The following is a 27,076-nucleotide window of genomic DNA, read 5'->3' as shown; positions in this document are numbered from 1 at the left end:
CCCGCTTCCGGGCGGCCCCTGGCGGCGGAGGGGGCGCTGCGGCGGAGTCGCACGCGCGAGGGAAGGGGCTCGGCGAAGGGCCCCGAAGACGCCCAGACCTTGGTGGCGCCGGCAGTGCCCGGGAGCACACCCGGAGGTTCCCAAATAACCCACAACCGCCGGAACCTCCAGAAATGCTGGCGGGGTGCACTGTCCAGGGGATACAACTTTCGAAAAGATGACGAGAGAAGTGAAGGAAGTAAACTCGATACGCAAGGAGGGTGAAGGCAGGCTGTGTATGACACCGTCACCCTGAACCCCGGAGCCAGAATGGCGTGGAAGGATACTGCTGGAAGGAACGGCTCCCCTCTATGGGGGCTTCACCCATTCCCAGTACCCTGGAATGGAACCAGGATGACAGTTCTCAGAACCGAAGAGAAGCCAGGTGGCACCCGCATAACCTGGACTTTGCAGGGTCTGGTGATGCTCAAGTCTCAGGTAGGACCCATCTGCTGCCTCTCCAGCTCTTGTCCTCCTCCTGCCCTCTTGCCCGTATAGATGGTAAAGAAATTTCTGCTCTTGGTAGGCAGGCAGGAAGTCCCGTAGGCCTGGTTTGAATCTCAGACCCCAGCTCTGCCACTTACCATCTGGGTATCTTGGGCAAATGTCATCAGCCTCTCTGAACCTTCTTTTCCTGTTCTGTAAAATGCAGATAATAATCATAACTAATTTCTCGGTAACATCTGATGACACTATCACATAAAGGCCTAGCCCAGTGTTCACAGCAGGACCGCAAGTGCAGTTCAGGAAGTTCCCTTCCCTCTGCACCTTATGAGGCCCCATCCCCCACTCTTGTTTAGTAATGGGATACCAGAGACTTGAAAGGATGGGGTGTGAACCTCCCAGGCTCTCCCTGTTCTGGTCTCTCCAAATCACACGGATGATGCCATCCATGCAGGAAAGTGTGAAAGTCTCTCAGTCGTGTCCAACTCTTTGCGACTGTATAGTCCATGGAATTCTCTAGGCCAGAATACTGGAGTGGGTAGCCTTTCCCTTCTCCAAGGGATCTTCCCAACCCAGGGATCAAACCCAGGTCTCCCACATTACAGGCAGATTCTTTACCAGCTGAGCCACCAGGGAAACCCATCCATGCAGGCGAACAGGGCAAGTCTGATCACAGCTTCGACTCCACAGAAGGACAGATGGACAGATTGCCAATAAGCTACACTTCACCCCTGCTGAGGGTTCACCCCTCTCTGTACTGTCTGCCTATGCAAACATCTCATTCCATACGCAAGGTTTTAAGAAAAACAGGATGGGAGAAACCGCTGCCCAGAAGCCAAAGTGAACAAGGGAAATTCCTTTTGTTCCCCGCAGCCAATCCCACTGACAGAGGAACCTGGCAGGGTTCCATGGGGTCGCAGAGTGGGACATGACTGGGCGACTAGCACTTTCACTCTTCACTTTCGCCTACTCTCAGGGCCTGAATTGCCACATCAAAGCCATCAGGTTCCTGGAGCACAAATGCTGAGGCAGGCTCGGGTGCCTCATTGCCAAGTCCACTCTCTCGGAGTCCCAGGTCAGTCCGTGTCTTACCTGTTCCAGCCCTCAGAGTAATCAGTGTTGGGCAGGATTAAAAACCAATGTCCATTCTGGATAAATCACAGGAGATAAAGTACCTTATCCGAATCCTTCCAGAGCTCCTGAAAGCAGTGGGCTGAAGGGTATTCTAAATCCCCACTGTGCCCCCTCTTGATGAGCTTTCTGATATTCCCTCAATATTCTTGGGCAAGACCTCTGTTAGTGACCAGTTTCTGAAAAAGTGAAGAATCTGGTTGCATCACTTATGATCTTAAATAAAACAAATTAAGATTATGTTCACAGGACAGATGGATGAAACACTTGCCCTCAGATCCTAGATTATCCTGGATATAGACCAAGATGCCATTTCATCTGTAAAATTTGTTAATTTGGACATTCACTTGACAAATCCTTCTAGAACCAGGTGCTGTGTTAGTCACCTGGGATATAAAGATTCATCCACTCATTCCACAAACACTTGAGTGCCTGCTGTTTGCCAGGCACCATGTTAGGTACCAGGGACATGGTGGTAAACAAAAACTCTGTATCCCTAGCAACAGATAGACAACTGGAGATGCACAGATAATTAATGGTGACCAACTGGTGGCATTTAGTGCAGTGAAGAGATATAAAGCGGGTAGGAGAGGAAGACTTAATGGAGGGTGTTACCTTTGACTGTAGTTAGGAAGGCAGTTTCTAAGGAGGGGACGTTTGAGCAGAGATCAAAGTGAAGTAAGGGAGTAAGCCAGGCATATATCCAGAGCCGGCAGTTTTCTGGCAGAGAGGAGACAGGTTGAAGGTCCCAAGAAGGGAGACTTCCCTGGTTGTCCAGTGGTTAAGATTCAAGCTTCCAATGCAGGGGTGAGAGTTCGATCCCTGGTCAGAGAACTAAGATCTTACATGCCTCATGATGTGGCCAAAAAGTTAAAAAGAAAGAAAGAAAGAAAGTCCCAAAGAGGGAATGACTTGGCACATTCCCGGAGAAGAAGAGACAAGTGGGGCTGGGGTGAGCAAGCAGGAGAGTGATAGAGATGAAACTGGAGAGGAAGGCAGGGGCCAGAGAGTCCAGGGCTTTGGGAGTTTTTAAATATCAAGGGGAAACCACTAGCAGGTCTGTGGTAGAGACGAGGCACCTGGTTGCTCGAGGAGCATTGGTGGCTTCACAGCAAGTCTGTCGCCCGGATGGAGACATGGCAGTGTGAGCTGGCCAGGTGCTGTTTCGTGGAGCAGGTGAGGGAGCAGGGTGGCTTGGACTAGGCCAAAAATGGGGGAGGCAGGAAGGGACGGTCAGAGTCAGGAGATTCGTAAAGAATCACGGTAAGCTTCTGTTCCTGCTGTCCAGGAATTTGCACACACACAAAAGCAAAAACAAAAAGAAAGGATAAACCCTGCTATAATATCATGGGAAATGTGCAATAAGGGCAGGACAAGCTAGGTTATGTGGGAGCACCAAGCAGAACCCTTAAGGGAGCTGGAGAAGCATCAGAGAAGGTGACATTTGAGCTGCGTTTTGAAGAAGTGAAATTCCACCAGGTGAATAAGGAAGGTAAAAGGAAGGTCATTCCAAGGAAGGGGGACAGCTTCTGTGAAGGCTTGAGAGTGTGAACCTGCAGAGGGATTTTGGGAACTATCTATGGTTTGTGGGGAGGAGGAGTAAGGGCTGGAAGACAGGCCTGGAAAGGTGATTGGACGAAACTGTGAAGGCTCTGGAATGTGATATAGTCAAGAATCTGTCCTTTAGTCTACAGACAAGACAGATGCCTTGACGGTTGTGTTTTTGAAGAAAATGATGATGCATTGTGGAATAGATTAAAAGGACACTGAAGGCAGGACCAACCAGGAAATTAGGTCCATTTCTTTAACATAAATGCTCAAGTCCCCACCATGTGCTAGGCATTGGAAACAGAGCAGTAATAATGGGAACACTGTGCCTTTCTTTATGGATTGTAAGTCTGATGGGGAGGTAATAAGGACTAAAAGTAGACTCTGGGTCAGATTCAGGAAATATTTCAGAAATGTCACTGTTAAGCCATGGGAAGTTCTGGATATAGAAAATAAGAATGGCTTGCCTCTCTGTTTTTTGCCATTAATGGGGGTATAGTTACTGCAAAGTATCCTGCCATGTAGAAATAATTTTTTAAATAATCCTTTTGGATTATACATATTTTTATAGCTTTAAAAGCATTAAAAGCATTGTCACATAAAGCCTCTCACTTGCCTTTAAATATTATACAAATTGCAATTATTAACTAATTATATGTTGTGTTATTTGACTGCATAACCCTTGATGGAAGTTATCAAAATAAGAGCTGTTGTGGAGTGCTGGAAAGACAAAAGGACAGTTAAAAAGAGAAGATGGGTCTGGGACCACATCAGTCTAGAGAGAACAGTGTGTTTAGCTGTCTTGGTGTCTCATTTCTAGCAGCATGCATTCAGAGGAGCAAAGCAGGATTAAGGGCAAAGTTTTTAAAATGTACACGGATCTCTCATTTAAAATGCCTCAGTCTGATGATGTCATGTCCCTGTAGCAAACTCCTTTAAAAACTGTTGTGTCCTGACCAGAACTTATGTCATGTTCAGAGTCATGAAAAAGGTGGACAGCGGTGCTCGGATTAAGTCTCGTGACGTTTCCTGCCGAGCTGGCTCCTTTCTGCCACTGTCAGAACCAAATTTGTACTTAATCTCTCCCTTGTTTTCAGATGACAAAATCTCTCTGTTAGGTTTCAGAAAGCTGGGATTACAAAATGTTCTTATGGCTTTAAGTCCTCTGTGGTGATTGGGGAACTCGAGAAAGGATTAGATGAGAATTTTTTTTTCAAGTGGTTGGGCGGCAGGGAGGGGACAGTCAGTGAACTGAATAGGGGGTTCCTTTTCAGATATCTGCCTTTGGACCCAAATGTTCATCACTTAAGAGGATTCCAAGATTTTTAAAATAAAATGAAAAGGGATGTGGATTATAAGAATATATATGCAGATGTCAACACTGAACTGTACGTTTGAAACTAGACCTCCTGCTGTGTATAAATTATAACTCAATACAAAGAAAAATCAAGCAAGTAGGACAGACAGAACAAAAATAATTAACACTGACAAGTAGAACCAACTACCAGACTGTCTTAGGGACATGAATTATGATTTTCAAAATAGTGGGGACTGAATTCCATTGGAAGAGGCTCTGATGGTGGGGCCAGGGTTTTCACCAACTGATTCCTATGTAGGCCATTAGCCATCCATGGTTTTGGGGGTGCAGTTTGTACCCCTCCTCCTAGCTAGCAAATTCTTTGTTTACTTGTTCACTTGTTTCAAGGGCAAAGGAGATAAAAAGCATAGATGAGGGAAATTCATGGGGTCGCAAAGAGTCTGACACGACTGAGCAACTGAACTGAACTGAACAGATGACTGGTCAGAGGTTACCATTTTCTTTTAAGGACAGCCTATCTGATCTCCAGGTATTAAATATATCATCACCATCATTCTTATTCAGAGCATTCCTCTTTGTCTTCCCCTAACCCAAAGCAGTTCTCAGCCTCTCTCAGATCTTGGCTGGATACAGGAAGTGATCTCACCCCCTACCCTCGCCCTGCCATGTGTTATTCCTTTAATACGATTGCCACACACCCCTGGCACACCCCTACACTGCGTAGACACATACACTCCATATACAACACACCGGAAATCACCATTACATCCATACAGTTTCCATCAGCTGAAATGCAACCCATGTTGAGACAACCTAAGGACATTCCAACCATGCTGGCCTCCTTTATAATCTATCTCCCCCACTCGACTGTGTGTTCCATGAAAGCAGAGACAGGCTTTTATTCACTACTGGAGATCCAGCATCTAGCAAGGTGACCGACACAGAATAGCACAGTAGGTGCTCACCTGACGTTGAGTGAACGAGTCACAAATTGAAAGCAGCAAAACATTTGTTGTTTTTAGAGAAATTAGTTCCCTCTGTTTGGACTCAGTGGTGGGGAAATGGAACTGAAGAACATTCCACGTGGTTTGCTTTGTTTTCCCCCAGCAGACAGATCGTGTCTATCCTCTGTATGTGCAGCCCGGATCCTGAGTGACCAGCCAGCGTAAAGGTACTTGTGACCTTTTAAGGACCAGGCATGTTTTTGCCACAGGCAGGAGGGTTCTATGTTTTAATTGCCTGGAGGTTCCATCCAAAATTCGAGTCAGCCAACAGTGCAGTCTGTGAGCAGGGCGGTTACATCTGCGGCACTTGGAGTCGAGCCTGGCTCGGCACCCGAGCAGACCTCCAGGTTCTGCACAGTTGAAAACTAAGTAGCAATGGCCACTCACAGTGCTGCATGGAAAGGTAGAGCTTGCTCATGCGATCACCTAAAATAACAGCCTCTCAACAGACTTAAAAATTAGCAGAAGGATGTGAGGCACTTGGAAGCGCAAAGGTAGAACTGTTTACCAATTGATATGGAAGTATTTCAGTATTTTCACAACTGGAGCATATCAGCTCATTTCCGGTCCTAAGTATTAATATCAGTAGAACTGCCTCCACCACAGGTTGCTGGAGAAGCCTTTGTTACCTTTTAGATGAGTTACATAGGCAGCATCTTTGCCTGGACACCTAAACACCGTGGTTTCGCTGACAGGGCCTTGCTGGGAAGCTCCTTCCCTTACAGAGTGCTGAGATAATTTTCCTTAAGCAAAGATGACATCACTGACCTGAAGGCGGATCCAGGCAACTGCCCTATCTGGGGAACAATCATTCCTGCAGGTATGTGACTCACACGAGCAAGAGAGAAAGAGAAAGAAATTCAGAGACCTTAACAAGCAGATCTCTGCTCTCCCCACTCTGACACAGCCAGCGCCATCCCCAGGCTATGTGTAACCCGGCAACAAGGATGGTCCCGGGGACCGGGCTGGGTGAGGAAGGTCTGGAGCTAAAATTGCCAAAGATGCTTCAGACTTTAACAGAGGAGGGCGTTTAGAAGAGATGCGGCAAATTCTCTGCCCTGGCAACTTCACTTTCTGTTCTCTTTTTATCTGCTTTCAGTATTTCCAATTAATCTTGGAATGAGAGCCCCAGGCAAGAAGCCAGCGGTGCCTGAGGAATGCTAAAGAGCAGACTGAGCCAGGGAAACAAATGCCAGCGAGGGACCCCACAGCAAAGAGACAGACACCGTGAGCAACTCTCCCATTACCATGAGGCTCGCGAGGCGTGTGTGCGGGTCTCCGCGTTGGCACCATCTGCCAATTCCTCAGGAGGACAGAACAAACCAGCGAGGCATGAAGATTAGATTATGTAATGCTAGAGGATTGCTGTTTTCAAAGAGGAAACAAATGGAACGAATTGATTTGCTTGTCAGAGTCATGTCAGTAAAGGAGACCCATTCCCTCCTCTTCTAAGAGGACTTCATTAAAGAGGGGGATGATTTCACAGAATCAGAAAATGTGAGACCACGATGCACTCCATTCACAAGAGCAAGTCCAGTTTCCGGAACTGCACTGACAAACCCACTTCTGGTCCTCTGGCCTGAAAAATGACTATTCAGCCACTACCTAAGAGGTACCAACACACAAGGAACATAATTGCCAATTGCCAGCCACGAGATTCAGATCCTGGGCGCTTTGCCTGAACTGAACTCGCTCGCTTCTGGGGAGGGAAGCAGCATCTACTTTTGAGTCCAGTAGGGTCATAGGTATATTCCAAGCTCTAAACAAGTGCTTCTTTGATAGGGTGGGCAGGTGTTCTGAAAAATACGTGCATCGGGAAGAAGAATTCCTTGCATTTCTGGGATTCTTTTGTCAAAGCTGGGCTTCTATCAAAATGTCCAGCTTAATTCTTTTTATAGAATGTTCAGTAGATCCAAAGAATAAACACATGATAACCTTGAACCTCCTGCCACGGGGCCATCCCTAAAGGTTTCATTGTCTAAGACATCAAGATTTAAATGTCAGGTATTTATTCAGCTTGGAAATGAAGCCTGCTGTACCAGATATTTTTCCATTTGCCCTTCCTGTTCTACTGTCTGACCTGGGATGCTCCCCTGTACAGACTCCATAGACTTGACACTCTAGCTTCCATTTGGGTACAGCCAGTGGGAGGTGGCAGCGGCAGACCGGAGGGCAGGAGGACACTGAGGGTGATGTATTTATTTCCCTGGTTCCCTCTCTGCCAGGTGGCCTCAGGTTGGTTATGTCTTTTGATAAAAGGTCACTGCTCCCTCTCAAGGCAGCCCTTTCCACACAGCTCTCTTTCTGGGTTCTGGAATTTCTCCCTCCCTTTCAACTTTTAGCTCTAGGAATGGTAAAGACCCCAGTTATTCCTAGCCCCCTGGATACTGCACTCAGTTCAGTACTGTCCAACTCTTTGCGACCCCATGGACTGCAGCATGCCAGGCTTCCCTGTCCATCACCAACTCCCGGAGCTTGCTCAAACTTGTGTCCATTGAGTCGGTGATGCCACCCAACCATCTCATCCTCTGTCGTCCCCTTCTCCTCCTGCCCTCAGTCTTTCCCAGCATCAGGGTCTTTTCAAATGAGTCAGTTCTTCGCATCAGGTAGCCAAAGTATTAGAGTTTCAGCTTCAGCATCAGTCCTTCCAATGAATATTCAGGACTGATCTCCTTTAGGATGGACTAGTTGGATCTCCTTGCAGTCCAAGGGACTCTCAAGAGTCTTCTCCAACACCACAGTTCTAAAGGATCAGTTTTTTGGTGCTCAGCTTTATGGACACTGCACTACCCCTATGATTTCCCTACACTTTACCCAAACCTTTGTAAATAGTCCCTGTGTTAAGCCCTCCTCTAATTTCTAATTGAGCATGCCATCCGCTCCTTATACAGAGCCTGACTGATACACCTACACGCGTGTCGGTCTCTTCCAGGCCCTGCACCACAGTTGTTTCTTTTTTTAAGAGTATCCAAATGAATAATACAATATGCTACTACTTTATAGTTATTCTCAATGTTCACCTTTCCACAACGCTATAATAACAACTTAAAGATAAAACCTAATTCCTCCTTACAACATAATTGTGCAGTAGTGTTTGTATGAGCTAAATATAAATCAAGAACAAGATTTTTCATGCCATCAAAATTCATGTGAACAACTATAAAGAGAGAGCTATAGAACTGATGCCCCCAACTTGAGATTTAGCAGATTTTTTCCAGTATTTAAATCAACCACGCAAGTACTCAAATGTCTACTACATGGCCAGAAAGAGGGAAATCTCACAGTGAGGAATAACATCGCCATGGGCTCTGACATGGTGAAATGTGGTCTTGTTTTATGCAACAAATGTGTTCCTAAAAAGTTGAATAGGGACTGTATTTCCATAAATCAAGTAATAAGTTGGATCAGGGGGACCTCACTATTTGAATAACAATTTTGTAAAATAATCACCCTTTGATCTTATGAACCAATTCCACTTTTTTCATCCATCCAGAATACTTCAAATGAAATTTATCTTTAGTCTGTAGGGAGACTTGGTCTCCTTCCGTGCTCTCCGAATAGCAGGATTTGTGAAATGGAATTCAGAAGAAAGATAAGGGAACTACCATTTATAGACCACATAGAATGCTAGGCAATTTGCATCTGTTAGCACATTTAATCCTGGAGGTAAATGCATATTCTATCATTCCCTTATTTTCTCCTTCTGAAAAAAAAATTATTTTGGCAGGTATGGAATTGAAAAATCCACTTTTTTTTTTTAAATGAGAAAACAAGGCAAAAATATTGTCCAGTGCAGGGCCATAACACTGCGTTATTCCCCAACCTGAATGGCTTCCCACTGCTCATAGGATCAAGCCCAAAATTCTTCAGCGTGCCACTGTTCCGCCTCAGTTCTTTCAACCATCCCGGCTTCTCCCCACTCGAAGGCCCTGCTCTGTTCCCATATCTGTCAGCAGCCCCCCTCTCCCCTCTTCTCCAGACTGAGACGCATCCGTCCGGTTTCCACTCGGCTGACACTTGCCAGGAAATGTGTGTCTCCCCAGCTGGGGGTGTCACTGCACCCCCAGATCGGAACACCAGTGAAGAGCTGAATGCTCAGTTGTTGCCTAACTGAACCCAGGAGGCCTGCCCTGCCTGGTGATGGCCATTTCTCTACCAATTTTTTGGACCCAGGTTTCCTTTGGTCCCCGGGGCCTGGCAAAGCATCCCTCAATAATGAAAAAGGTCAAAAGCACCTCTAGGTTCTACAAGGCGTCTGCTTTCTCTCTTCCCCTCAGGCGTATACCCAGGCACTCCGAGATCTGAGATGAGGGGAGAACACGACAGTGCCCAGTGTCCCAGGGGGAGCATAACGTGCCTCCCGCTTGGCGCCTTGGACTCGTCTGGCTTCCGGCCCCATGGCTTGTGGATGCTGCGCGTGCGCGAGAGGATGATTTATTGTGTTATCTCTCCACCCTCGGCCAGTTGTTGGAGCTGCACATTTCAGCCTGGTCCGACTGAAAACAGGAGGCAGTGTTGGAATGGGAGACAGATTCAGAAGGTCACTGAGGCGGGCTTGGGCTGTAGTGAGCATCACCCAGTGACAGGCATTGGACTAAATGACCTCAAGGACTTTGTGTAGTAGGGACCAATGTGTCCATTTTACAGATAGAGAAAATGAGGCTCCTGTGGCTTGGGGGACTTGTCCACAGCCACCGGTAATGACAGTCCTGGGATTTGAACCCAAGTTTCTCTAGATCCCCAACACCCAAGCTCTCTTAGGCCCTTGTTCCTCCTTCAAAAGTAAAGTTTGTTTTCCTGAAGTGTGGTCATCACTGGACAGGAGTTCCTGCTCTCCTTCCCTAGTAACGCAGAGCCGCCTGCCTGCCTTGGTTCATGTCTTACCTGTATTACTTTGAACTAGTCATGTCACCACTGAGCCTCATCATTGTTATAAAATGACACTCCTGCCTGCCTTCCACTACTCAGAAAAATGAATTCTACCCACCAGATGCCAGGTACTGTGTTAGGTAATTTCGGGGTGTGCAAAAACGGAAGCAATCGTGTGAGTAAATGAGATAGTGTATGAACAAGCTAATAAACTCCAAAGCCCTTTCGTAATGTATGTAATGGGCTCTGGGACTTCCTCGGCTGTCTAGTGATCAAGACTCTGTGCTTCCATGGCAGGGAATGCAGGTTTCATCCCTAGTTAAGAAACAGATTCCTGAATGCCCCTTGGTGTAATATTTTTGGAAGGACTGATGCTGAAGCTGAAACTCCAATACTTTGGCCACCTGATGGGAAGAACTAACTCATTTGAAAAGACCCTGATGCTGGGAAAGATTGAAGGTGGGAAGAGAAGGGAACGACAGAGGATGAAATGGTTGAATGGCATCACCAACACGATGGACATGAGTTTGAGTAGGCTCGGGGGTTGGTGATGGACAGGGAAGCCTGACATGCTGCAGTCCATGGGGTCGCAAAGAGTCGGACACAACTGAGTGAACTGAATTGTAGCCAAAAAAAAAATGGGAGGGGGCTTTCCTGGTGAATGAAGAATCCACCTGCCAATGCAGGAGACACAGGTTTGATCCCTGATCTGGGAAGATCCCACATGCCACAGAGCAACTAAGCCCATGTGCACAACTACTGCTGAGTCAGTGCTCTAGAACCCGGGAGCCGCAACTACTGAAGCCTGTGTGCCCTAGAGTCTGAGCTCCACAGCAAGAGAAGCCACCTCAGTGAGAAGCCTGCACACCACAACTAGAGCGGCCCCTGCTTGCTGCAACTAGAGCAAAAGCCCGTGCAAAAGTGGAGACCCAGAACAACCAAAAATAAAATTTTTTAAAAAAGGGTTCTGCCAGTATATGTAGTGAGTTAGATGATAGCAAGTACCATGCAGAAAAATGAAGCAAGGAGAGGGAATAAGGAGTGTGTTGCATGGGTAAGATTTTAAGTAGAAGGGTCAGGGCTAGGTCTCTCCTGAGATGTCAGGATTTGAGGAAAAAAAAAAAAAACCTGAGGAGATGAGGGAAGAAAACTGGGCAAGTTTGGATCCATTTCCCCTTAAGAACAGATGAGATCTAAATGGGGCCTGGCGTCCCCGTGAAGCCTGCCGTGCGCCAGTGGGCCTCCGTCATCCAACAGTGGGCAGCGCTGCAGTGGGTTCCTCTCAGGAACTACCCACAGCCTGTTACAGGTATGAGGATTCACAGCCAACAAGCTCTTCCCTTGCATCTCCAGAGAAGTGGGTGTTCCCATCAGTGAATTGCAGAAGGGTCTGCCATGCCCTTGGAAATGTCTGATTTTTGCTCCATTGAGAACAAAGAAGCAGGAAGATGTCAGCGTGTGCTGACATTTTGCTGCCATGTCCCATCTCTGCCTGAACACATGTAGAGGCTCATTCACACAGATGCATCTGCTCAAAGTCCCTAATGTAGGTTCAAGAGTGTTGGTATATGCCTGCTTCCAGGCCCCAGAGCTCTTCAGAGAGAAGCCTAGTCTGGGAGAAAAATATCAAGCCGGCCTTGGCCAGCTCTCCTTTCGGCACACATGTTTTTTAAAAAAGTATATCACAGGAACCAGGATGATGGGATAGAGCCCAATGACTATCCAAACTGGGAGCCCACTGAGGCCCAGAGGGGTGAAATTAGCTGTCCAAGGTCACACAGCAAGTCTGTGAAAAATCCCAGTGAATTCATGCTGCCAACGAATACTCTTTGAGTGCCATATATGTGCCAGGCACTAGGGTTACGGCAGTAATCAAAATGGACAAAAATTTCTGTTCCCCTGAAGCTGATGTTCTAATGGAAGGAAACAGACAATAAAATGATAAATTAGTAATGTATGTAATGTGTTGGATGATGGCAGCCACCATGGAGAGAAATGAAACAGGAGAGGGGATCAGGAGTATTCTGTGTAGGTGCAGTTTGAAGTCGAAGGGTCAAGGAAAGCAGCACTAAGAAGCTGGCATTGAAGCAAAGACCTGAAGGAGGTGAGGGAGGAAGACGGGCCAGGATCTAGGGAAGAGGGTCCCAGGAGGAGGAAGCAGAGCGAGACCCCAAGACAGGGATGTTCCACCCGCGCTCCCAGGAGAAGGAAAGGAGCCATGTCAGGTAGGAGCTTTGTAGGCTGCTGGTAAGGCCTATGGCTTTTACTCCAGATGAGATGGAAAATCACTGGAGAGTCTGGGGCAGAGAAATGACGTCATCAGGCCCAAGAAAAAAGTCTGAAGCGATGATCGCTCATTTGTTAATTCATTCATTCAAGCTTCTTAGGTACCAGGTACTCTGCTGATGACACCCCCAGAGTGAACCACAGGGCACTTGAGGGTGTATTTTGTGCTGACTGGAGAGTCCAGAGCAAGGAGAAGGGAGGCCGGGCCATGGCCTTCCCCGACCACTTGCCTTCCCCGACCACTTGCCTTCCCTGACCACTTGCCTTCCCTCTCTGCCCTGCAGGCCAGGGCCAAGGGCCCCAGGTAGCTGCAGGGCTCCGTGATCTGGAGGCTGCTAGAACCTGCAGGTTATAAATAGTATCTCCTGCGGCTGGGAGTCAAGATGCTCAGTCTGAATGAGTCAGAGACTCAGAGCCAGAGCCCCCCAAACTGCAGCATCACTACTGAATCCCACCATTCCATCCCGGGCTCCCCCGCTGACCTCCTAATCAAGGCCTGGCCTCTGCTTTTTACCATGACTCTCTCTGACCCTGTCACTCTCCCCTGACCCCAGGCTCAACCCCCCTGGAGCACCAGAAGACCCACTGGTTCATTAGTTCTGGGAGGCAGGATTGTATAATATTTAAAAGCTCAAGATCTGCACTTGGGCTTACCTGGATTCCAGGCCCAACTCAGCTACTTCCTGGCTGTGTGACCTTTGGCAAGTCACTTCACTCTGGGAGCCCCATATTCCTCATTCAATAATGAGGAATAATAACAGTAATAGTATGATGGTAATAATACTACTGTGATATTAGATGATAATAACGGCACCTACTTCATGGAACTGATATGGGGAATTCACAAGATACTCCACATAGAGCGCTTAGCCCAGAGCCTGGCATGTAATGGCCATCAATTAATGGAGTGACTGTCGCTGTGCTCAATTAGATTCTAATCTGGAGAAGGGTAATAATAAATTAGAAAATGACAGCTTTCATCTAGTCTACAGAGCATCTTCCAGGCGTTTGTAGTATGGGTTCCTGACATATAATGCTGTATCTCTCATCTTCATAACCAAGCAAATTTCACCATCTCCATTCACACAGGAAGAAACCGAGACTCAGAGAGAGCTGGATGACTTGTCCAAGCCCCACGGGCCCTGATGAGGCAACATCTGACGTCAGCAGAAAGGCTTAGCCAGCCCCCTCTGACTCTGGGGACATGTGCAGACACTCTCTCCTAGCCCACCCCACACGTGATGTGCCAGTGAGCGGAAGTGGAGGGGTCAAGGGAAAGAAGGGAGGCAGGTGGGCAGGGGTGCAAGGTATCTCTGCTTCTCTAACCATCCCTCCCACCTCCTGAGATGAGAAGCCCTCTCTGTGCCACCTCCCTAAAGTCTGGACTAGCTCTCCTTTGGGTGATACTGAATAAAACTCTCTCTGCCTAACGGCTGCCAAAAGATTGTCTGCTTAATAATTTTTATATGTTACATACATTAAGGATGAAGGTGATGGTGACATTCCGACTTCCCTGACACCATCCCCCAGCTTTGATCCTCCAGGGTTTTTTGTCTGGTCATCCTCCAAAACTTCCAAGTTCCAGAAAAATCTCCGTAAGTCCCTGTTCCCCTGCCCCCACCATGCTAGGAGCCTTATAAAATAGTAGAAAGGGCACACATTTGGCAGTGAGGTAAATCTGGGCTCCCTCCTGTCTCTGTCACTTCCTAGCTGTGTGACCTTGGGCAAGTCACTTCACCTCTCTGAGCCTCAATCATTTAGCTAATGCATATTTAGCAATGTGGTCAGACAGGAAGCGACATTTATTCTGAGACCTGAATGATGAGAAGACCTAGAGACCTGACTAGCTGAGAGATCTAGAGGCAAGGAAAGAGGAGGCAGGGAGACCTCGAGAAGGGAATAAGCTTGATGTGTGAAGCTTGTGTGGTGGGACTGGAGTGAGCCAGGGTGGGGAGAGAGGGAGGTGAGGTCAGACAGGTAGGCAGGGGCTAGTCTGCAGAGCTCCCAGTGACGAGCGTCCCAACTCCTCATGCTTGTCTGCATTTGGGGAGATGATGCATAGATCTAGCACAGAGCCTGGCATATAGTGGGCGCTCAATATGCAGTCACTATCACGATGATGAGTGTTCCTCGCCCTCCTCCTCCTCCTCCCAGGGACCCTCATGTCCTTCGCCTGCGTCTTACCCACCTCTGCCCCACCGTCTCTTCCTGGTCCCGGGAAAAGGACCGGGAGTTGGCAAGTGTCACAGCAGGAAGGAGGAAGCATTCCCCGTTCTCTTTCTCAATCCCTCCCCCCCCAAAAAACCCTCCCACCGCAGCCCAGTGATTTTCCTGCCTCTCACAAGGCGATTTTATTAAACATCTTGAAAAAATATTCTCTCACTCCCTCTCTCTTTATTTATAAAAATCAACTTAACACCCTGCTCCTTTGTTCTATTTGGAAACTGGAACAGCCTGGTTTATATTTAGCTGAAATCCTGCTCCTTTCCCCACAGATTCCGGCACAGCCCGATGAGCTAGAGGGGCTAAGGAAGGAGGAGGACAGGGGTAGGAGAGGAAAGAGCCATGGGAGGGACAGACAGTGCCGTCTCCCGGGGGCCCGGGTCTCCACCAAGTCCGAAGGACCTGGAAGAGTAGGAGCTGAACTCTTCCCAGGACTTGGGGTGATCCAAGTCCAGGCTTTGCCCATCATCCTCTCACTCTCTAGTCCCGTCCAGGTATCCCTGAAGAAAAGACGAGGGGACGGAATATGGAGAAGAAAGACCCCAGCGTTAATCTGGAGCCAGGCTTGGAAAGACCGTGTAAGGCATTTATTAAGAGTGGGGGTCTGGGTTCACATCCAGTCTCTCCTCTGCCCCTCAGGAGCTGGCTGCCCCCCGGGAGGTTGATGTGCTCATTACCATGCCCGGCACACAAATAGTGGCTGTCATTATCAGTCACTGTGGGCTGAAGGAAACCTCTCAACTCCTCAAACTTTAAGACTCCCCGCAAAAGCTGCTTCCTCCATGAAGCCTTCCCAGATTAAAACTTGTCTTTTCAGGTGACAGCACTGGGTTAGACACTGGGGCTATGGAGACAAATGAGCAAGAACACTTGGGGCCTCCAGTGTGATCAAAGATGGACACACATAATTGCCACAGAGAGGACTAAGTTCCAGAAGATTCTTTTTTGTTGTTTTAGTTCCAAAAAATTCTTAAGCTCCCTTTGGGCAAAGGTAGTTTTCACTTTCATGCATTGGAGAAGGAAATGGCAACCCACTCCAGTGTTCTTGCCTGGAGAATCCCAGGGACGGGGGAGCCTGGTGGGCTGCTGTCTATGGGGTCGCACAGAGTTGGACACGACTGAAGCGACTTAGCAGCAGCAGCAACAGCAGCAGCAGCAGCAGTTTTCCTTGGTTTCCCATTATATCTGTAGAGCTAAAGACACCACCTGGCACACTGAGAGACAGCATAGAATAGTGGTTAAGGATCTACCTGGGAGGAGCTTCCCTGATGGTCCAGTGGTTAAGAATCCACCCTGCAATGCAGGGGACATGGGTTAAACCCCTGGTCAGAGATCTAAGATCCAACATGCCACGAAGCAACAGAGACTTGTACACCATAACTAGACAGTCTATGCACTACAGTGAAAGATCCCTCACGACCCAACGGAGATCCTGATTGCTGCAACTAAGACTCGACGCGGCCACGCAACCCTAGGTTTACAGAAACACTGCTCACAATAGCCAAGACATAGAAACAACTTGAATGTCCATTGACAAGTGAATGGGTAAAGAAGGTGTAGTGCATATATACAGTGGAATACTACTCAGCCATAAAAAGAACAAAATAATAGCATTTGCAGCAACAAGGATGGCCCCAGAGATTATCATACTAAGTGAAGTGAGTCAGAAAGAAAAAGACAAATATCATATGATGTCACATATATGCAGAATCTAAATATGACACAAATGAGCCTGTCTATGAAACAGGGACAGAATCATGGACTTAGAGAGCAGACTGGTAGTTGCCAAGGGGGAAGATACTAGGGGAGGGCTGGAGTGGGAAGATGGGGTTAGCGGGTGTAAGCTTTTATATATAGAATGGATAAACAACAAGACCCTACTATACACTGGAGTGGGTTGCCATTTCTTTCTCCAATGCATGAAAGTGAAAAGTGAAAGTGAAGTCGCCCTGTCGTGCCCGACTCTAAGCGACCCCATGGACTGCAGCCTTCCAGGCTCCTCCGTCCATGGGACTTTCCAGGCAAGAGTACTGGAGTGGGGTGCCATTGCCTTCTCCAATTATACAGCCCAGGAAACTATATTCAATATCCTATGATAAACCATAATGGAAGGAATATAAAAAAGAATGTATATATAACTCAATCCCTTTGCTATACAGAAGCAATTAACACAGTATTATAAATCAGCTATACTTCAATTTAAAAAAATTGTGGTGGTCCATATAATGGAATATTATTCATCCATGAAAAGGGATGAAGTACTGACCATGCTACAATGTGGATAGACCTCAAAAATATACTAAGTGGAAAGAAGCCAGACATGAAAGGTCGAACATTCCATTTATATGAAGTTCCAGAATAGGCAAACCCGTAGAGACAGAATGCAAATTGATGGTTACCACATCCTTGGGGAGACGGAATGGGGCATAATAATCACTTACTGGGTGCAGGATTTCCTTTTGTATTGACTAAAGATATTTTGTCTTTATAGACTGGAGAGAGATGGTGGTCATGCAATGCCACTGAATTGTTTGCTTTAAAATTATTAATTGTATGGGACTTCCCTGGCAGTCCAGTGGTTAGGACTCCATGCTTCCACTGCAGGGGCCACAGGTTTGATACCGGTTGGGGAACAAAGATCTGGAATGCTGTGTGGTGCAGCCAAAAATATAAATAAAAGATTAATTGTGTGTTAATCTTATGTTCATCTCAATTTACATATATACACACACATAGTGGCTGACTACATGGTATTGATATGAAAAGCATTTGATAAAAGTTAATGCCTAGTCATTATTTAAAAACAAACAAACTTGAGCAGTGTCAGAAGAGAACTTCCTTAACCTATTGCAAAATACCTCACATATATAATGCTGAAAATCTACACACTTTCCTCCCTGAGGGCCTCCCTGGTGGCTCAGCTGGTAAAGAATCTGCCTGCCATGCAGGAAACCTGGGTTCGATCTCTGGGTTGGGAAGATCCCCTGGAGAAGGGAAAGGCTACCCACTGCAGTATTCTGGCCTGGAGAATTCCATAGACCGTATAGTCCATGGGGTCACAAAGAGTTAGACACCACTGAGTGACTTTCACTTTCATTTTTCCTCCCTGAGATTGGGAACAAGGCAAGAATATCTGCTCTTACCACTTCATGCAACACTGGGAGGTCCTAGCCAAGACAATAAGAAAAAAAAGGGAGAAGGGGTAAAGTGAAATGATCTTTATTTGCAGATGACATGATGATGTGTGTAGAAAACCCTAAAGAACTTACAAAACAAAACTAGAATTAATCATTTTATTTAATAAGATCAAAGGATATAAGGTAACTATAGAAAAATGTAATTCTCTATATAGTCATCCCTTGGTATCCATGGGGGATTGGATCTGGGAACCACCTGCCCATGGATACTGAAATCCACAGATGCTCAGGTCCCTTATACAAAAATGAGATAATACAGCCAGCTCTTCCTATTTGCAGCTGCAGAACATGCAGATATAGGAGGGCAGACTATACTAGTAACAAACAATTGAGAAGTTAAATATATAAAAACATTTCCAATAGCATGAAAAAATGTAGAATATTTAGGGATACATTTAACATAACATGTAAGATCTGCAGTCTGAAAAGTACAAAACCTTCCTGAGAGAAATTAAAGAGCTAAATAAATGGAGAGATATACCACGTTCATGTGTAAACTGTCATTCTCTCCATATTGATCTACAGATTCAATACAATCCTGATCAAAATTCCAGCAGAGTTTTTTTTTTTTGTAGAAATTATCAAGTAGATTATAAAATACATATGAAAATAAAGAGTTGCCAAAACAATTTTTGAAAACAGGAATGAATTTGCAGCAGTTAATGCTACTTGATTTTGAGAATTACTATAAATCTGTAGTAACCAAGACAATGTAGTATTAATATAAGAATACACATATAGATCAACAAAACAGAATAAAGTCCAAAAGTAAATCCACATACATACAATCAATTGATTATTTTACTGAAATGCCACGATGATTCAGTGGAAAAAGGAAGCTAGTTTTGAAATATATCAACACAGAAGGAAAAACAGAGCTATGACCCCTGCATCATATCATACATAAAAACTTTTAGGAGAAAACATAAGAAAAAACTTGTGACCTAGGGGTAGGCAAAAATTGCTTAGGACACAAAAAAGAGTAAACAATAAAAGTAATTGATTGATAAGTAGAATTTAATCAAAATTTCAAACTTCTGTTCTTCAAAAAAAGACTATTAAAAAATGAAACTGTAAGCCACAGACTAAGCAAAAATATTAATTATGTGTGTGTCTCTCACAAGGACTTCTCTATCCAGAAATATAAAGAAATCTTACAACTAAATAACAAGAAGACAAATAACCCAATAAAACATAGGCAAAAGAATTAAACAAACACTTTCTGAAAGAAGACAAACAAATGGCCAATATGCGTGTGAAAAGATGCTCAGTGGTTGACAGGGAAGTACAAACTTAAGCCACAATAAGGAACACTGCACACAGACGGAAGGGCTAAAATTAACATGACCGATGGTACAAAATGTTGGTGAGAATATGGAGTAACTGGAACTCCAATATACTTCTGGTGGGAGTATAAGATGGTAGAATTACGTTGGAAAAGTTCGGCAGCTTCTTATGACATTAAATATAAACTTACCATATGGTTTGGCTATAGGAGTAGACTCCTACCTATTTACCTGAAATAAACAAAAAACATATGTCCATATAAAGACATTTACATGAAGTTCATAGCGCCTTTATTCATAATAGCCCCAAACTGGAAACAACCCAAATGCCATTGAACAGGAGAATTGGATAAAATATTTACATCATATCTATGCAGTGGAATACTACTCAGCAATTTAAAAAAGAATTACCAATACATGTAACAAGGTAGATGTATCTCATAAACATTTAGTTCAACAAAAGAAGCAAGTTGGACTTCCTTGTTCTCCAGTGGTTAAGAATCCACCTGCCAATGCGGCGGACATGGGTTCCATCCCTAGTTTGGGAAGATTTCACATGCCGCAGAGCAACTAAGCCTGTGTGCCCTAGAGAGCCTGTGCTCTTCAGCAAGAGAAACCACCGCAGTGAGAAGCCTGCCCATCACAATGAAGAGTAGTAGCACCCGGCTCACTGCAACCAGAGAAAGCCTGCATACGGCAACAAAGACCCAGTGCAGCAAAAAATAAAAATAAACAAAAAAGAAGCAAGTTACAAAAAAGGACATACTGTATGGTTTTATTTATATGAAGTCCTAGAACAGACAAAGCAAAAATCTATAGTCACAGAAATCAGATCAGAGATTGCCTGGAGCAGGGCCCAGGAGGATTAACTGCAAAGGGAGTTAATTTCTGCAAGAGACAAAATTTGGGGGAACAAAAATGCTTATATCTATATTGGAGTGTTTTTACTGTAGCCCAACAATCATTGGAAGGCCTGATGCTGAAGCTGAAACTCCAATACTTTGGCCACTTGATGCAAAGAACTGACTTATTGGAAAAGACCCTGATGTTGGGAAAGATTGAAGGCAGGAGGGGAAGGGGACGACAGAGGCTGAGATGGTTGGATGGCATCACCGACTTGATGGACATGAGTTTGAGCAAGCTTCGGGAGTTGGTGATGGACAGGGAAGCCTGGCGTGCTGCAGTCCACGGGGTCACAAAGAGTCAGACACGACTGAGCGACTGAACTGAACTGAATAAAATTGATTGAAAAAAAATACTCCATGTGGGTTTGGTTCCTGGCTTGGCTGTATAATTAGCTGTATAATTCTGGACAAGTTATTTCACTTTTCTGTGCCTGTGTTTCCTCAACAGAAAAGTGACAATAATAATAATATTCAGAGGGTTTCTGTTTCATTTTCTTTGGATAACCTCCTAGGACTTTTGTTGTTGTTGTTCAGTCACTCAGTCGTGTCCAACCTTTGCAGCCCCATAGACTATACACTTCCCTGTCCTTCACCATCTCCTGGAGCTTGCTCAAACTCATGACCATCAAGTCGGTAATGCCGTCCATCCTCTGTTGTCCTCTTCTCTTCCTGCCTTCTATCTTTCCCAGCATTAGGGTCTTTTCCAATGAGTCGGCTCTTCACATCAGGGATTTGGAAGGGATTAAATGAGTGAATGTATTGCGAACTGTGGTGGCCAACCTCCAAGAAGGCTTGCAATGATTCCTGCCTCCTGGCATTCCTTCCTGCTTGCCCCTCCCTGGCACCCCACCCCTGTCCATATTGAATAGGCTGACCTGTAAAACCTACAGGGTATTGTTGAAATGATGATCTGTGGATTTCCAGACAAGGTCAGAAAACATCTTGAGGATTGTGCTCTTGGCTCATTCTTTCTGAGGGAAGCAAGCCACCCACCACACCATGAGGACTCTCAAGCAGCCCTGTGGAGAAATCTGGATGGCAAAGAAGTTGAAGCCTCCTGCCAACAGCCAGCACCGCCTCGCCAGCCTCAGGAGTGAACTGCTTGAGATGAGTGGCCGACAGCTTGGCTGTAACCTCAGGAGAGACAGAGTCAGGACCGTCCAGCGAAGCTGTTCCAGCTGACCCATAGGAACTATGTGAGGTAATATGTATTCGTTTTAAGCCACTAAGTTCTTCAGTAACTTGGAGGTTTGTGTGGGACAAAAATGCACATGTATAAATTATCAGACAACGTTTTGGGTTTGTTTTTTGTTTTTTTTTTTGGCCACACCACACTGTGCAGCCTGTAGGATCTTAGTTCCCTGATCAGGAATCGAACCCAGGGCCTCAGCAGTGGAAATCGTGGAGTCCTAACCACTGGACCACCAGGGACTCCTCTGGGGTAACTTGTTACACAATAGTAAATAACTAAATATGAGCACTAATAATAGTAGCTGACATTTATTGAGCATGTGTCATGAGATCTACTGTGACTCCTACTGTTTACTACCAGATGGTGATCAAGTTGATGACCCTCCGTCCGTCCGTCCATCCAGGAGCAGGCTCCACTTTCCCCCAACCTGCTTTGTGCCCAGGGAGACCGACCACTTCAGACTCAACAATCTCCCATGTCCTTTGGCTTCTAATCAGGTTTGGCCAATGGGGAGCCCTCAGGAGGAGGTGGAGATGGGAAGGGAAAAGGAAGTCAGGATGCTTATTCCTCTGTACCTCCAACTGCAGGACACCTCAGGCTGGCTGCTCCTGCAAAAGAAGGTCACAGCTTCTCTGAAAGGTGGCCCTCTGCACACAACTCCTTCTGGGAAGAACTGCTCCTAGCAAGGTGGCAGCAATTTCCCTACCCTCTGCTCACACCTAAACTGTCCTTTATTCGGTCTTTCTCAAGTTGCCCAATTCTGAGCACGCCATCTGTTTCCTTGTGGGACGACTGGCCACCCTAATTAAGATCCCCTACTTTAGAGAAGGAAGTGGGAATTCAAAGAGAAGCAAAAACAAAGGAGGGAAGAATAGAGGCCACCCAGAGGTGAGTTCTGCAGCCAGCGGGCACTAATGATGCTTGTTGAATGAATGAATGAATGACCTGGTGGGCACCAGGGAGGACCCTGCTTCCTTGAAGGTAAAAGATGCTAGACCCGGATGCTGGCATCTGAACTACTTCAGACAGACCACCGAAGACCTTCCCCCCAACCGGCCCAACCTGAGCTGGCTTCTTGCCTTGAAAGGATTAACTCACAGCCTGGGACACCAAGGAAGAGGCCCCCCACCTCAGGAAGAGACTCCGGAGTTATTTTTGAAAAGCAAGCAAGGCCTGCGGGCAGCCCTGGCAGAGCTCAGAGGTGGAAAGGAGAGCAAGAAGCAGAGAGGACAGACAGCGACAGCAGAACCACACCACGCCCCTGTGACGCCGACCCGGCGCTCTGCCACATAACACGGGCAACCCCCTCCCCCATCCTGCGTCCCTTTGGGGATTTTTTAAATTGTGGCAAAATATACATACCATACAATTTAGCCTTGGAAATTTCTGAGCTATTCCCACCACGTGCTGAACGACACTGGGGACTCAATAGGGAGAAAATTATTTGCATCCAAATGGTGCGTGAGGTTTGGCTGGAAAAACCCTGAAGTTGGAGGGAGGGTCACCGCTCTGAGGCAAAGTCTTGGGGGGCCAAGGATTAGGAGAGAGTTGACTTCCATCACCCCTACCAAATAGAAGTGGCTGTGGGGCGGGAGAGGGGAGCAGAGAGCAGGTGTTGGGCTAGAGTCTGAGCCGCAGGGGCAGAAAGTGAGCGGCGGGGAGGCAGCTAATGAACCCTAAACGAACTGACAGAGGTGTTTGCAACTGTTGGGGGGTGGTGAGGGGAGGTCAGAGGCAGCCAGAGGGAGCCATCAAGTCCCCAAAATAACTTGTGCCTCTGCTGGGAGACTCTGAAACTAATCAAGGAAGGGATAATCCGAAAATCTCATCAGAGAGAGGTTGTGAGAGCCCTCCAAGTGGGGATTGGAGGGGAGGAAAATGAAGGAAAGATGTGGTTTGCAGTGCTCTTGTCCTCGAAGATGGTGCCAGCCTCAAACGAGGTCTTCCTAGGAGCGCAATCAGGGGGTACCTACCTGTAACTACCCTCTGTTGGATGTCTACCATCTGCCTAGGATGGAGTGCCCAGCTGAGAACGGGAGCTCTGTAGTCAGCCTGCTGGATTTGAATCCCTGCGCTCTTTCTTGCTGGCTCTGGCATCTTGGACAAGTCATTTTGCCCCCATTCTGAGCCTTGGTTTCCTTATCCAGAAGCTGGGCATAAAATTCATTCCTGCCCCAAGGAGTAGTTGCGAATACGTGCTCAATGCATGAGGGCTTTTAATGCAAATATTCCCAGCGACTCCAGAAGGTGGGTTTCCATCTCCTCATCTTCCAGGGGTGTAAACTGAGGCTCAGAGAGTCCAAGGCCACAAGATTATGAAGTAGAAGAGTCAGAAGTGTGTCCCTTCACTAGGCCCAGCTGCCCTGGCCCCTCCTTCCCGGGGCAGAGGGCAGTAGCCAAAGCCCCTCACTCGCCACCTGTCTCCGGCCCCATGCAGGGAGGCGGGACCAGCATTGACACTGGAAGGGACCTCCAGGTGACATACCAGGGCATCCAATGGTTCAAAGGTTGCCCTCAACTGGCTGCAAGACCTTGGCCCAGTCCTTTCTCCTCTCTGGGCCAGTTTCCCCAGCTCCAGAACAAGAAGGTAGTAAGAGGTGATTCTAGTTCCAGAGAGTCTAGATTCTCACTCCCTGCTCTCTTGTGGGTGCCTCATGCAGAAGGCAGTGGAGGAGAGGGTAAGAGGGAAGCCTGGATGGCTGCAAGGCAGTCTTTCTTCATTGCTCTGCTCCCTTCCTCTGGGGGATGGCTCCATGCAGAGGGAACAGCAAACACCAAGGTCGAGAAATGAGAGGGAGCACGGCATGTTCAGGGAGCTGCAAGCAGAATCATCCAGCAGGCCTGGCTTATTTGTCCATTCAGTTCATTCAACCCACATGTATTACCGTGGGCCAGGCCCTTACTGGGCGCAGAGCAGTGAACCAACATAGACAGATTCAATGTGCAGGGCTCACATTCTTTTTCTTATAGTTTTTTAAATTTTTATTATTTATTTTTGGTTGGGTGGGATCTTCATGTTGCTGCAGGCCAGCTTTCTCTGGTTGTGGCGAACGAGGCTACTCTCTAGTTGAGGTGCGTGGGCTTCTCCTTGCAGTGGCTTCTGTTGTTGCAGAGCTCAGGCTTTAGGGCGCAAGGGCTCAGTAGTTGTGGCGCACACGACCTGCGGCATCTGGAATCTTCCTGGACCTGGGATCAAACCCGTGTCTCCTGCATTGGCAGGCAGACTCCCAACTACTGGACCACCGGGGAAGTCCAGAGCTCACATTCTAATTGGGGTAACAAGTAAATCAGTAATAGGGATAATTTCAGAATGGGATGAGTGCTCTGTGAATAACAGCACATTTTTATAAAGCATCTAACACGAGCAACACATTTTTAGAAAGTATCATCCTTACTACAACTCTATGAGCTAGGCACTATTGTTATCAGCCCCATTTATAGCTGAGGAAACTGGCACAGAAAGGTTAAGTAACTTGCCCAGTGCCACCCAGCTAATAAGCAGCAGAGCCGAGATTCAAACCCAGGCCATCTGGCTCCTTTGTGCTGGCTGGTAGGAAGGGCATTAAGTAGGGCAACTTGTGCAGGAAGGATCACTCTGGAGATGCATGATAAGACGCCAGCCCTAGGAAGTCCAGGAGGCAGAAGGATCCAGATGGAGGGAACATTGAGTACAAAGGCCCTGAGGCGGGAAGGAGCTTGACAGGTTGGAAAGAAAGCAAGGAGGTCAGTTTTAGCCGAAGCAGAGGGACAGGAGAAGAGGTCAGGGTTGGGAGGGGGCGTTGCAGGGCGGACACATGGAGGTGGGAAGAGGTGCCGAGGACACTCCTGGGGTCCTCCCAGCTGCTCCAGGGATGCTGAGGAAATGGTCCAGAGCCCCCTCCTCCCCTCACTTCGGGCCAATCAGTTCCAGACAGAGCTGAACTTTTTCCCCCAGGGGCTTATTTCTGGGCAAGGGCCCCAGCTGGACTCCTGCCCGCTGTTCATCCTCTGTGACTGATGGGGACGGGGCACAAGGAAGAGCTCATTGCATTCCTCCCTCCTCATCCTAAATCCGCCTCCTCCTTGGCCCCACAAAGCCACAGATCCGCCTCCCATCCTTCAGCAGAGGCCAGCTCCTGCCCTCAAGAACCAACCCCCCACCAGGTCTGAGTCCAGTTCCAGCCCCGTGAGGGGTGAGGTGGTCCTCAACGTGGCCTCAGAGGGCGTGAGTCTGGGCTTTTGCCTTCAGGAGAAATCTTGGGGTGGAGGGGAGGTAGAAAAGACTTTAAGCTCCTAGTCCTATAGGTCTGAGTTAGAATCCAGATTCCACCACCCCACCTCCTGTGGTGGGGGGCGGGTCATGGGCATGTGGTCTTACCTCTCTAAGCCTCAGTTTCCTCATCTGAAGAATGGGGACAATAATAATACCTACCTCCTAGTGTTACCATAGGAATTAAATATGCCTGAGAGGGAGCTTTCTAGGGGGCTGGAAATGTTCTATGTCTGTACCTGGGAGGTGGCATATACAAAATTTGATGAACAAACTCAAGATTTGTTCAGTTCACTGTATGTACGTTATAGCTCAACGTTTAAAATTGTATTTACTTACTTATTTTGGGTTGCACCGGGTCTTCACTGATGTGTGCAGGCTTTCTCTGGTGCAGCAAGTGGGGGCTACTCTCTTGTTGCGGAGCACAGGCTCTAGGGCACTTGGGCCTCAGTAGTCCAGCGCTCAGCTCCGTAGTTGTGGTGCACAGGCTTAGTTGCCACGTGACACGTGGGATCGTTCCAGACCAGGGATTGAACCTGAGTCCCTTGCACTGGCAGGTGGACTCTCAACCACTGGACCACCTGGGGTGCTTTCCCAGTGGCTCAGATGGTAAAGAATCTGCCTGCAATTCAGGATACCAGGGTTTGATCCCTGGGTTGGGAAGATCCCCTGGAGAAGGAAATGGCAACCCACTCCAGTATTCTTGCCTGGAGAATTCCATGGACAGAGGAGCCTGGTGGGCTATGGTCTAAGGGGTCGAAAAGAGTTCGATACAACTGAGGGATAACACAGGGAAGGACTACAGCTCAATTTTTTGAAAAGTGAGAAAGCTCAGATCTTACAGACAGAAGGTCTGCAATTAAATTCTGGCTCTGCTGCTAACTTGCTATGCAACTTTGGACAAGTTAAGGAGCCAAACTGAGCTTCAGTTTTCTCACATGAAAAATGGAGCTAGGAATATCCATCACTCTGAATTTTGTAAGAATTTTAGATAATATTTGTAAAGTACCAGGCAATGAGCACACAGTAAATGTTAAAAAAAAAAAAAAGTGCCATGTGCCTGGCCCATGGTTGGCACCACGTAAATGTTACCTGGTGTTAGTATTAGGTGCCCCATAGCAATTCGCTGGATGAATGAGAACCTTAGCATCCTTCTGTGTTTCCTTTAGCGTTTGGTGCCTGGATGACTCAGGGGGCTCAAACTCAACATGCCCAGGACTGAGTTCTTTCCTTCGCCTATGTCTTGCTCTTCCCTCAGGCTTCCCCATCTGCCCAATGACAGTAACTCAATCCAGAAATATGGATGGCATCCTGCCTGCCTTCTCCATTTTCCCTCCCCAAGCCTTCATGGCCAACTCATCACCAAGACCTGCTGGGTTGGATTG

At 47.0% G+C, this 27,076-nt stretch overlaps 1 protein-coding gene and 1 long non-coding RNA gene across 3 annotated transcripts in view; one reads left to right on the top strand and one right to left on the bottom strand.

The window, feature by feature from the left end:
- The window catches only part of CABP1 (calcium binding protein 1), a 61,375-nt gene that overhangs the window by 25,395 nt on the left and 8,904 nt on the right, over positions 1 to 27,076 (bottom strand). The window lies entirely within an intron of this gene.
- LOC133228952 (uncharacterized) lies at positions 27 to 12,310 on the top strand. Its single transcript, XR_009730424.1, has 2 exons — positions 27 to 477; positions 6,584 to 12,310. It is a non-coding gene; the product is annotated as an uncharacterized LOC133228952 (long non-coding RNA).

The sequence above is a fragment of the Bos javanicus genome, chromosome 17 (genome assembly GCF_032452875.1).
Source record: "Bos javanicus breed banteng chromosome 17, ARS-OSU_banteng_1.0, whole genome shotgun sequence".
In the NCBI taxonomy this organism is placed as follows: Eukaryota; Metazoa; Chordata; class Mammalia; order Artiodactyla; family Bovidae; genus Bos; species Bos javanicus.
The sequence above is the reverse complement of the archived record's forward strand: the minus strand, read 5'-3'. Positions and strand labels throughout refer to the sequence as shown.